This window comes from Cyprinodon variegatus, unplaced genomic scaffold, assembly GCF_000732505.1.
Source record: "Cyprinodon variegatus isolate N-32 unplaced genomic scaffold, C_variegatus-1.0 Scaffold65, whole genome shotgun sequence".
NCBI classification, from domain to species: Eukaryota; Metazoa; Chordata; class Actinopteri; order Cyprinodontiformes; family Cyprinodontidae; genus Cyprinodon; species Cyprinodon variegatus.
In genome coordinates, this window is record NW_015150518.1 from 10,877 (window position 1) to 23,913 (window position 13,037).

A 13,037-nucleotide genomic window follows, 5' to 3' on the forward strand; every position below is an offset into this window, starting at 1 on the left:
GTGTTTAGTAGAAAATTAATTTACAAACAGATTAAAGTATAACTTATTATACCATATGCTGCCCAAACAGGATCAGCACTTTCTGTGTGGAGAGCGTTTTTTTTTTTATATGGCAAGCCAAAAGCGCCAAAATTTGGCCCTTTGACCATGTTGTTTGTTAAAAAGTCAAAAAATACACTATAAAAATACCATTAAATCTCTGTTCAATGAGGTGCTTTAAGAGATCTGACTAAACACTGAAAAGCTAAAATGTTTCTGGTTGTTTAAAACTTTTGTTTGTGACATTTATTACAATGTCTAAAATACGGTCTTCCTAAATTAGGCAGGGCCCTGCCCACACTATTCTTATCCCATTTATTTCAAATTGCAGCCGCCCAGTATGAACAGCAGAATCTCACTAGTTCATAGTCGATCAAAGTGCTGATTGACTGCCCTACACGATCAGCTGATGTTTGTTTTCTGGTTGCTCATATTCTGCAGCACTTACTGGCAGGGTTTGTTTCTGTTATCGCCTCAATATTCATTTCTATTTCCTACAAAATTCCTTTAAAAAACTGAAAAATATATAATAACTGAAACAGAAGCACTCGCACAGGAGCTAGTCAGCAGAATGATAAACCAAATATAATTATATATAAATCATCTTCATTGACAGTTAAAATATTTTTAAAAAATTAACTAAATTTATGCTTGTTTTGCTCTTACCCATTTTTCAGATATTGGGTTTACCCCACTTTCATCCTCTGACTCATCTGCTTGGCTCTTTTTTAAACAGGGTCACCTCCAGAGCTGGTTAACAGATGGCCGCTCACACTGAGCCTGGTTCTGCTGGAGTTTTTCCTCTCCACTGTCGCTACAAGCATGCATTGGAGTCAATGAGTTGATGCAATCAACTGGTTTTCCATAGATAGAAAACTTTAAATCAATTTAACTGTATGATCTGATAAACTGTAAAGAGCCTTGAGATGACATGTGTTGTGAATTGAAACTGAATTGAATTTTAATTAGTTGAGATGTATGAATACTTAGGTTTCAATATATATATATTTTAATATGGTGTTCTTGAAAACCTTTGGAAAAGGTATATAAAAAAGGTAAAATATGTTGTTTGTACATTAAAAAGAGATTTTGAATACATAACAACGGTTCCTAATCAGTATTAAAGGATATTTGGCATCAATTCTTTTAAATTTATGAAATTTACAAAGGTTCTTTTTTTGCTTCTTTTTATTTAATATTCCCTGTACGAATCCCACTATAATGTAATATAAAGGGAAAATAGTAATTTGCTCAAAGTTTCTTATAGTGGGTTGTTTGTTTTTATTTTAAAAAAGGCTAAAGAATAAAATAATATTTCCTTATGGATCACAATCCAAATAGACTCAGCTGGACTTAAAAAGAAATGTTTGACGTTGGGACCATTATTTCATTAACATGAAAGTTTTTATCTGCAGTTTTGCTGTAGTTTGCTCTATATAGTATACTTACTATATCCTGTTATTCCATTCAGAGACTGTGAGAAGGCTACAGTGTCAGCCAGGAAACCATTTTCATGTTCCTTTAAAATGTACAAGTAGAATCTTTTGAAAAAAAAATATTTACTTTAAATGTTTTTGAAGAGTCTTAGTTAATAAAAGGTGTTCCTTATGGAACTGAAATGACGAATTATTGAATAATTTGGTGTGAGGGTTTGCCTCTGAGTCAATAAGTCGATGTAATTAGGTGGTTTTTCTTTGGTTAGAAAACTTTAAACCAATCTTGAATTGTCTCTATGTAATGCCTTGAGATGATGTGTTGTGAATTGGTGCTATAGAAACAAACTGAATTGAATTATCACTATCATTTTACAAGCTTTTTGTTCCTGTAAGTTTTCAATAAAGAAGCCACAAGCAAACAAGCCAATGGCTAATAGGACACTTGACAAATCTATTAACACAACGTATAGCGATAGACATTATTGCAGGGATAATGTCTGCTGCCTGGACAGATCATTTTCATACTTAGACGGTATAATCTAACCTGGCATAAGACAGATCAACACATGAACTTCAATTTGAACTCTATACATTGTCAATCTAGTAAGGCCCAATGAGAAAGCGTTGGTAAAAGGAAGGGACATTAAGTACAATTCTTTAAGTTGATTGGATATACCTGCCTCCATGTTGAGCTGTTAGCCAATCAAAGCAGCAGGAGCAGCTGTGACGTATCACATTCGTTATTTTCTTCACAACTAGCGGAGTAAACTGAAACATTACTACGTTAGTAGCATTAGGGGATTTCTGTTAACATTTTATTTTATTTTTACCACATTTAACTAACCTTATAGGTTATACGCTCCAAAACTCTTAAAAAGGTTTTTTCGATAAAGAATAAAAGATGAACAGAGGGCTGCAGGTCTTCATATAATCAAGCTTTACATCCTGGTCTCACTGTCATCCCTGCTCCCAGTCCGCTGGAGGGGAAGCTGCTCCGGAGCAGTGGTGCTGCTGGGATGAGCTGCCTGTGACCTAGTTTTTCAATCTCCCTGTTAAATTCTTAATAGATCCTGAGTGCAGCATGGTGTCTCTCTCTGGGGAGTCCATGCTGTTATAAGAACCAAAAATAGCCACACATCTGCAAGGTAGTTTATTTATTTGACCAGTAGTCTCTACCCATAGCAATACTTACTAAATATTACTTAGAGATAAGTTTTTCAGATATGTGATGCTGTTAAAAAAATGTTTTTTGGGTTTTTCCACCAAATTTCAGTGATTTTCAACTGTGGACCTGTCATCTATATCCATAACTTTCCCACATCCACTCCTTAGCTTATTAGCACTGATTTTTGAAACATTTCATATTCTCTTTGAGACCTGTGGTGTAATAAACAGCTTTTATAGAGCGAATTTTTATTTCCTAGCCTCCTCTGCATGGATTGTAAAGAATGGTTCTGATCACAGGCAGAGCTGATGACACTCTGTATGTGTGAAATTGAATCTAATAAAAAAACAACTTAAAGGAAAAGTAATTATTTTTATAACTGAGCCTTAGAGAAGTTGTAATAATCAATAGTTCCCTTAATATAAATGTCATAACGCTTTGAGTTAATAGAAAAATAAACAAATCCTCAGAGCAGCGAGCAGCACCTCAGATGGGCTTCCAGTTATAGATGGTTTCACAAATTTAAAGCAAATGTCTGAACCTATTAGTATAACTGAGTAACATTACAGAACAATGTGAGTTAAATCTTTCTTAATCTTTCCTAAACATTTATTTATTTAGTTTTATGTTTGTTTTAACAGTGTCCTGTCTGGCAATGTGGCAATAAGAATGATGCCAAGAAAGAGCCCAACAGTTTTTGCTTTTACAAATGGAGCAGTACGGCTATCGCCATAGTGTTCTGCTTGATTTATGCATATAAATAGCTTTATTATAATTCATGCAGGCAGTATTACAGATTATATGGATGCAATGTAATTAGAACAGGAAAGAAAAAACAGGAAAAAGGAGAAAAGATGAAAGAAAGAGGAGATAAAAGGGAGACAATGATAAAACATCTTTAGTCTGCTTTATCACCTGCAAAGAGAGATGTACAAAAAACAACGCCCCGGGCATTACACCCCACGGACCCCAGACCCACCACGGACCCACCCGGCGACAGCACAGCTACCAGGCCAGTAACCCACGTCCCTCACCACGGAATCACCCAAAAGCAGCGCAAGCGGCTGCTGTAGGACACCCAGTTGGGGGCAACAGACCCCGGGGTCAGATCCACAAAGTGCCCCACTCCGAGCACCCCCCATAGCCCCAAGACCCAGGGACCCCTGAACCAGCCTATGCATCCCGCAGGGCGCATCCCACAGCCCCTCACTCCACTAAATGATAGATCCCTTCATCTAAGTGATAAGGTCTTACATACCTGTACCCAGAACCTCTCAACTGGCGTGAATAACCATAACGCATGAATATAATTATCAAGTTGATTGCCTGTGCACTGTGGACAGATATTAGATTGTGCAAAAAACATTTAAAAAACATTTTTGTTTCATAAAATTTTAAGTTTGGTCTGGTACTATTGTTCCATTATTTACAAGTTACACTAGTTAAGGTTTCCCATCTTTGTAAATGTGACTCATGAGCTTTTTGAACCATTAGTGCATCACGTTACACAATAAGGGAGTAAATGCTTGCATTTTGGATCCTGTTGCTTTTACAGCACTGAAGTTGGTACATTGCCATCCTTTTTAAAGGTGCAGTAGGAGATCTTTTCTGACGCATTTTTTACCATGTGGCTTGAAGATCTCCCCACAGCCGTGTATCAAGTAGTGAAATAGAAGGTCTGGAAGTGAAACAAAAAAAGAAAGTCCCCGCTACAGTGTGAAATCAATGAGTAACATCCACCACTCACAAATCATGGTCCGTTGTCGACTATTGGTCCCTGACACATCAATCAGGGTTGTCTGCTTCTCCCTCTCCCCTGTGTGCGTACCCTGACACATGAACGAATTGAAGCTTTACTCTTGTAATAGGGAACCTTTTAAAGTTTCAAAGATATCTGGGGATGTCTACTATGGTTTCTGTGGGACATGTCTGTGGCTCCTCACACCCGCTATTAAATCCTCTGAAGAACGATGAATCAGTACATGAAGGTGCTGTCACAACAGATCCCCGCCCCAACTGCACATCAACTATTGACTGTGTATATAACTATAGCTGCTTTTGCCTCTGCAGCTTTAGGTGTGAATGTGGCATTATGTTGTTGTTAGCTTATGTCACGAGAACTCATTCTCGGCTTGTTTTGTTCTCGATCTTGGAAACATCCGAACACGTCGGACATAATGGGCTTTCATGGGTTTTGAAGGCGTGGTTTCGAGTGGTGGTGCTGGAATCCTTTTTCCAAGATCTCCTACGGCACCTTTAAAGGTTTAATAGTTATTTGGGAACTCAGTGACACCAGAGGCACTCATAGCGAAACAACTTCTTCAAAGTGTTGTGTTTCGTTTTGTAACACATCACCGATTATTAAAATTATTAGTTGGTTGCTGAATAATTTCCTTCTCTGGCCCTTGATGCTCTCGTGGGATGGACAGTGGACTCTATGGAGTCATAATTGATCACAGTTTTATAGTGGATAAGCTTTAAAGCTGAAATGAAATTCCAGCCACGTAGAAAAGACCTGAGGAAAAAAGTTGAGGATGATACGTTCACACCTAAAGCAGCAGGAACAGCTTTAAATGTTCACCCTGAGTATGTGTGGGTTTTCTCTGGGTACTCTGGCTTCTTCCCACAGTCCAAAAACATGACTGTTAGGTTAATTGGCTTCTCTAGATTCTCCTTAGGTGAGTGAATGGTTGTTTGTCTCTGTGTTGCCTTGCGAGGGACTGGTGACTCTTATCTTGCCCATCAACACCATCACCCTTCATGACCCTGCTTGGGATAAATGTGACAGATAATGGATGAATAGTTCTAATTAAAATGAGAAGAAAAAATTAACCTCGTGTTCGGTTTAACCTCAATCCTGTCTAAATTACTATATTAGCTGAAAAACATTAAAAAATAAGAACATTAAAAAAAAACAATCTTGAAACTATTTTTATATTTGCTTCATGTCTTTTTATGTGTTAAAAATCTTTTTCATTTCTTTATGTTTATAGAGAAAACTTCCCGGAGCGATGTCTGGAAACATCAAACCACCTGCTGGCCAAGGTATCTTTTTAGCAAACCTCTAATTGAGAAGGAAAGGTTATTCAGTCTGTTGGGTTTTTACCTGAAACTAAACAATGGGCCTAAAAATAACAATGGATAGAAAGTCATTGTTTTCATATTTGTGATATAAATTCCTTCCAAAGATTTTATGTCTTTTACAAATGTCTTCAATTTTGCTTTGAGGTAAAAGACTTAGAAAGATCTTTATTTGTTTCCTCTTAGGATGCTTATATTGATTTTTTTATACCTGTTTCGATTTCTCTCTGTGTACTTTTTGTTGGATTCAGCCAGAGGCCGAACATTTAGGCCTAACATTTAATTTTGGTACCATTTAAAGTTTTGTGGGGTCAACATTAAAACACTATCATGGGTAGGAAAGTAACTCTGGACAAAATCCTGACAGCCTTCCGCCTTACATACATCGTTACATCATGGACATGAAGGATTCCTGTCGAACCCTGCGATAACTAACTACCAAATGTTATTAGGACAACACTTCATGATGATTGCTGACCTGCCTTAACTTTGGCTTTAGAGTCTTTACCACCTCATGAATTTGTCTGCCCCGTTGTTCCTTCTTTAGTTACTATATTTAGTCACATGTTGAGCTTTGCTTTTAGGTTTTCAGCCTCTGGTTTCTACCGCTCTGCTCAGTGAGTTTTTCTGTGTGTCTTGTTCCACTGATCACCTACCTTTATATTTACTCAGAGGTTATTGTTACTTGTATCCTGTACTTCTGCTTTAGGATTTATTTCTAGTTTAGTGTCTTCACTTAATGCTTTCAGATTTAGTTTTCTTAGTTCTGTTTGAACAGTGAAACCTTTTATTTGCAGTCTATCCCTTTTGCTTATTTGTTTTGCTGCACTTGGTAGAACAGACTATGGACTTGAGAGTTTCTCAGACTCTCAGTGTGAAAGTTCCGTAAACATCATTATGGGAACTTTCTTCTAACACAATTGAGTAAGCAGGTCAATAGCAGCCCATTCACAGCTAAATCAATCCAGGGAAGAAAAACATTGCTTATACGTACTTGGAGAACCACAGCTCTACTCTCTGGGCCCGCTGATAAACCTGGAAGGACTGCTGTGGAATTGGATTTCTGTCCCAGTTGACAGAGAACATTATAGCTCAGGTCCATCCCAGAGGAACACATCCCAGAAGTGCTAGACAGAGATTTGATAATTGAATTTCCAAGCAGTGTGAAATGTGTTGCTTTGGATTTATATTTTAATCCCAGACGTGGCAAGGGGCTTTGAAGACTAAATATGAGTATATAAGGTCCTTTAATATAAAATTCTATGAAAAAGGCTGATGTTTTTCACAATCAGATAAAATGGAATAGTGATGGGTCCAGCGTTGGTGCATGCGTCGAGCCCATGGGGAAAACGCTGTATTGGTGCTTGTGCAGTTTTAAGAAAGTCATGCAACCGATACAGGAGTTGTTTCTAACTGACTGACAAACTAAACTGTGTTTAAAAACGTATCTGTCAACATTATGCATCTACTAAAGGAAATGTCTGATCTTTTGCGGTTTATCATTGAAAATACAATTTTGGAGCAACCTAAAAGGAACAGCAACATTTCAGCCGCTGTGTTTTTATTTTAATTTTCTAGTTGTGTCATCCTTTTTCTCTCAGTTATCACTCAATTTATTGGAATTAAAGTTAATTTCAAATTGACCCTTAGTTTATTTACTGTTTTTATTGTACTTATTGTTTTAATATTATGATTTTAAAACCTAGTCAAGAAGCATCCTCATTCACATTTTCCCCTAATTTACATGTTCTATATGTTTAAATTATTTATTGGCTGCATCTGAAATAATATCAAAGATTTTCAATTTAAGCATAGATATGAATTAATACAATATAACCTACAATAAATTAAATTATGTCATTGTACTGAATGCTCAGTGTTGCAGTGGGTAGCACTGCTGCCTTGCAGGAAGAAGGTTCCAGGTTTGATTCCTGGGCTGGTGTCTTTCTGCATGGAGTTTGCATGTTCTCTCTGAGCATGCGTGGGTTCTCTCCAGGTACTCCGGCTTCCTCCCGAAGTCCAAAAACATGACTGTTAGGTTAATTGGCTTCTCTAAATTCTCTTTAGGTGTGAGTGTGTGTGTGTGAACGGTTGTTTGTCCTGTTTGTCTCCGTGTTGCTGGACTGGCGACCTGTCCAGGGTGGACCCCGCCTCTTCGCCCTTAGACAGCTGGAGATAGGCACCAGCACCCCTCGCAACCCTGCTTGAGATGAGCGTGATGGAAAATGGATGGATATCATTGTACTACCTCATAAAATCAATTCAGTTTAGTCTGTCAAATAAGCTGACTGTAGTGTCTTTAAAGGTCCAGCAGGAGTCAGTATTCTGTGAGACAGCATCAACGCAGTATCAATACAGTTTGCCAATGTGTTGAAACGCTTCAAGATGCCTCATGAACCCATCACTAAAATGGGAAAAAAAAATCTCAAAATGTTTTTATAAATTTGTTCCTGTTCAACCTTTGAGTCAAATTAAGAATGTTTATATTAATATTAGTTTAAACATGTGTTTGTTTTCTCTAACATCCAAGCCATACCAGGTCCGCAAAGGGCTCCATCTAAAAGTAAGTAAACCATTTGGAGAAATGACTTTTAAAGCTAGATTGGACACTTTCCTGATGCCACAGTGGGTCACCACAGCATGATTGGAGCCCTGCACTGTTTGAACACTTTGATGCATGAATAATCCACTGAACGTTTGCCCTTACAGAGTGAGCACTGGTGCTGGATGAACTGGAGATCCATTTTTACGTAGAGAACATTTTCTGTTTTATTGATCATATTATATATATTTGTAAACAATAAACACTGTATATACACTCTGTTTAGCCCTTAAAGCACAGAGAATAAGATTTGGCTTTACATGATTTGTCGTCTTAGCAATGCTATTCGTGTTTGGCTGCCTTTGCAAAGGAGGGATGCATGTAAAATAAAATAAAAAAATGCTGGATGTAGATCACCTCGTATGTGTATTTCTTTTATAGAGAAGACAGACTCTCATTTTATATTGTGGGTATGAAAATCCTTCAATTTCTTGATGGATACTGAAGTTGAGGTAAAGTGTTTTATAATTAATTAAACCTTGATACTGTTTCTGTGAAGTTTTTGCAGGAGAAGCTAAACCTGTTAAATGGGGCCAAAACAATCGTTTGTTGGGCTACTCTATAAAACTTGGAACTCAACACTATTTCTGATATTTGAATTGGAAAAAGCTTCCTGGATGGGAAGCGAAACATCTTCAAACTTGGAAACAATGTCCAGTGGATTGTTATGTTAACTTTTTTGGAATAGTTTCTCATAAAAGCATCTCTCTTTCCCTCCTAAAGCATCACTTAGTAAACAACACTGGTCAGATTTGTCTTTTTTTGTGTTAAAGACTATACAAATAGCTGTAAAAAGAATAAATGAGGCTTGCCTTGTATTAAAATAAATTTTCAAGCTGTTTTTTTTTTTTTGCATCACTGGAAGCTCTTTATCTGCCACAGTCTGTTTGGCAGGAACAGATACGGAATTAGCTAGCTTGTTATGTTTTTGTGCACTGGGCTGAACATGGAGCTGAGAAAGCAAAGGCAATTGCTGTTTGAGAAGCTCTGATTGATTATAGATATCAGTTTTAACTGAAAAAGCTAAAGCCACCTGTTTCTGTGACCATATGTGAGAATCTGATTAGAATACATATAATTTGTAAGATTGTAGCCAACCCTCTAGGATGCAGAAAAGATGTAAATCCCTTTATGTCTCACAATGGGGAATTTCACTTTCTGCATTTGACCCATCCCTTTGGTGGAGCAATGGGATGTCATTCTGTGGTGCCCAGGGCCACACAATGGCAGACGGTGTTAGGGGTTTTGTTTAGGAACCCAGAGTGGAGGCTGTGGGGATCGAACTGGGTACCCTTCTCAGAGCACAAGCGCACTGCTGTTGTCCAACACTCCCCAATAAGCCAACAAGATGAAATGGAATCCAGGTTGATCAGCTGGATAGCTTAGAAAATAGTACAATAGCTTAAAAAGTATAAAACTCCAGTCAAGCTGAATTTTATCACTGTATCTTTGCACTAGCGGTTGCATATTTAACCCTCATGTGCTTCATAACAGAAAGCTGAAAAAATCAGACTGTGATTCTCCTAAATGGATAGTGACAAGCCTCAAAAGCAATGTTAAGTTGGCACGAATAATCGGATTGGAGGCCTGATCAGATCAAAAATATGTGATGTAAACATGTCAGACTGAAGATTCTAATCTGATTCGGTCCGGGCGGAAAGACATTTCATTCTGAATAAGAGGGTTTTTTTTTTCTTTTGAGACCACCTTTCCTATTGGTGATAATGAGTACATATTTAATCTTTGGAGTAAAATCATCTCTTTTGCTCATTTGGCAACATCAGTGTGATGTTTTTCTCTTTATTAACCTTCATCCACTGGTTCCTCCTTGGAGGAGGAGGTTGCTCTAAATGTAATGTGTGGATGAACATGCCATCCTGCCCTCTACCCATGTAGCAAAGGAGTGTTAACATAAGCTACCACTGAGCCTTCAACTAAACTAAAACAACCACCAACAAAAGTATGATGCGATGAAGGTCCATAGTGGAAAAAAAACACATCAAAATGCACAACTGAAGAACTGAAGAAAAACAAATGGGAGCAATGGGCACAAACAGAAGCTAAAGTTGAGGATTAGCAGAAAAGTATGTGTTTGTTTGCAAAACAGGCATCTTCTTCTTCTACTCCTGGAATTTTTCCTTAAAACTAGACAGTGAGTTGATAATAAGTTGATGCAATCAGCTGGTTTTCCTTAGATAGAAAACATTGAACCAATCTGACTGTATGATCTGATTGAATTGTTAAGTGCCTTATGATGACATATGTGGTGAATTGGCGTAATATAGATAAACTGAATTGGATTGAACTTCCAAACAACTAAAATTTAGGATGAATTTGATTAATTTTTCCAATGTAAACTTAGCTACTGTGTTATATATAATATCCCTTGTATTGAAGCTTTGCTCTTGTAATAGGGAACCTTTTAAAGTTTCAAAGATATCTGTGAATGTCTACTATGGGTTCTGGGGGGCATGTCTGTGGCTCCTCACACCCGCTATTGAATCCTCTGAAGAACGATGAATCAATACATGAAGGTGCTGTCACAACAGATCCCCCCCGACACACACACACACACACACATCCACACCCCCACACAAAAGTACGTACAAGTCCCCAAAATGTAACATATTCATTCCAAATCGTCCCCATAATGAAACAAATCTGAAAAAGTTAATACCAGTGCATCCAGTTCATGTCTTCTTTTCAAAGATGCTTAAACTCAGACAGATTCAAATAAAAGGTTTGCCTAAGTTTATGTTTTTACACTTTCCCTCTCTCTCTACTCCAGATGAAAAGAAGAACAACGTCCCCGAGGACTTTGACATTGACATGCAGGACCCAGAGACGCAGAGAGCTGCAGTAGCCATCCAGTCGCAGTTCAGGAAATTCCAGAAAAAGAAGCAGGATGTGAAGTCATAGAGCAAATGTCAGGAGACTTATTACCCTCCTGATCCGGTCTTGGTTTTGCATGTCAATCAAACCGCACTGTCAAAAGCTGGGAGGAGAGAAGGCAGGTAGAGGTGGGTTTGGAAGGATGGGCTAAAAAAGGCTTCTGTGAAACTCTTTGTACATCAATACGTTTGTTATAAGCATAAATTCTAGTAAATAAAGATGTTCTGCTATTTAAAAACTCATGATAAAAGTATTGTGTATGAAAATGTTTCCTTCTCTTTAGTTATCTGTTTACCTTCAGGGACACTTCAGGGTGTTGGCGCTTCAGAAGCTCTAAATTAGTCACTTCTGTTAAGCCAGATTTATTCCATTAGAACCATGTAGGCCAAAGATGTCATTCATTGTTGGTGATTGGGAATAAAGGTCTGCGTTTGGGGAAGAACAGAATGTCACAAGCATGTCTGACTATAGCTATAGTTGCAGCACACTTTGGGTTTGCTTTCGTGCTGCTACAATGCTATCACATTGTCATGTGAACCCTCTGCTGACCCTTTGATATGAACCGCTTACAGCCCTGCAAAATACCCTGCTTGCAAAGAAATATGTTTTTGGGTTTTGCTACAACAAAATGCGTTGAATGTTATTATGTTATGTAATGTTACCTCTGATATATATTTACTGTACCTGCAAACAGAGTTATGCACGCAAGTTTGAACACATGGATTTAAAAACTAATCTGATTAATAATAAAGAAAACAAGTCAATACTGATGAGTTGTTTGTTATCTTTTCTTTCAACAATAAATATTCCAGTTTAATTAAACTCATAATGAGCTACACTCATTTTGACACCACAAAACATGCTCCAATCAGAAGAGACTGGACATTCGCTCAGATTTTGTAAGGCATTTTGACACCTGTCCAGAAGTTTTGGTCAGTTCTGTTGAAACACCAAAGAGCAGTCTAAGGTTGGAACGCTCATGTATTTAACTAAGGAGGTTCAGTCTCCTAAGCACATTCCAAGTCAGAAGAAAATCAGTGAGTCACCCATTATTCTCCTGGGTTATCAGAGTTGTTTATTTTGGATGGGTTTTGTGTTTGGCCATTTGAATTAAATGAGTCAAACCATTTGTTCTCTTTGTCCAAAATCTCAACATTTGGAGTGAAGGAAGTCATCCCTGAACAGGATAATGGTTTCAGCTTCCAAACATCTACAGCAAGAAATCTCAATCTGATTCAAATGTTTCAACATAAAACTCAAACAAATAGCTGACTCCAACAACCCAGGAATGTACTTAGGAGGATGGAGCTCCATGCCTCTCAAAAACAACATGGGACCAACTACAGCTCCAGTGCGAGTCAAAAGAACTTACCAAGACATCTGAAAACATTGTCAAAACACTGAGTTGCCTCCAATTGAAACCATTTTTTGTTGTGACAATGACGTGGATGACAGAGAATTTGCACAGACATACAATCCAGGACTTTCTGGTGTTACAAGATCTGTGAACTTGTTAGTTCCTCATAAATATTTGGTAAAACTGATTATTTTTCAGACTGACAAACTATAACAAGTTTTGCATGTTGATGTTTTTCATAAAACCATTTGTCAAATGAAGTGTCATTCCCCTAAACGAGACTACTGTGAGGCTGATCTTACTAAGACCATATGCAGCCTGAGCAAAATTCTCCGGAGGCTCACATGCAGTAGTTAGCTCCCCAAGGGTCTTTTTCAAAGAGCAGGTTTATTGAAAACCCTAGGTTTTTTAAACCTGAAACCAGGAAAACTCTGATTTTTCCTTTTCACAAAAAGTCTAAGAGAT

At 37.7% G+C, this 13,037-nt stretch overlaps 1 long non-coding RNA gene across 1 annotated transcript; it reads left to right on the forward strand.

The window, feature by feature from the left end:
- Positions 1-5,631: 5,631 nt before the first annotated feature.
- On the forward strand, positions 5,632-11,969 carry LOC107082931. The gene is made up of 3 exons (XR_001481162.1): positions 5,632-5,685; positions 8,252-8,284; positions 11,112-11,969. It is a non-coding gene; the product is annotated as an uncharacterized LOC107082931 (long non-coding RNA).
- Positions 11,970-13,037: the final 1,068 nt, after the last annotated feature.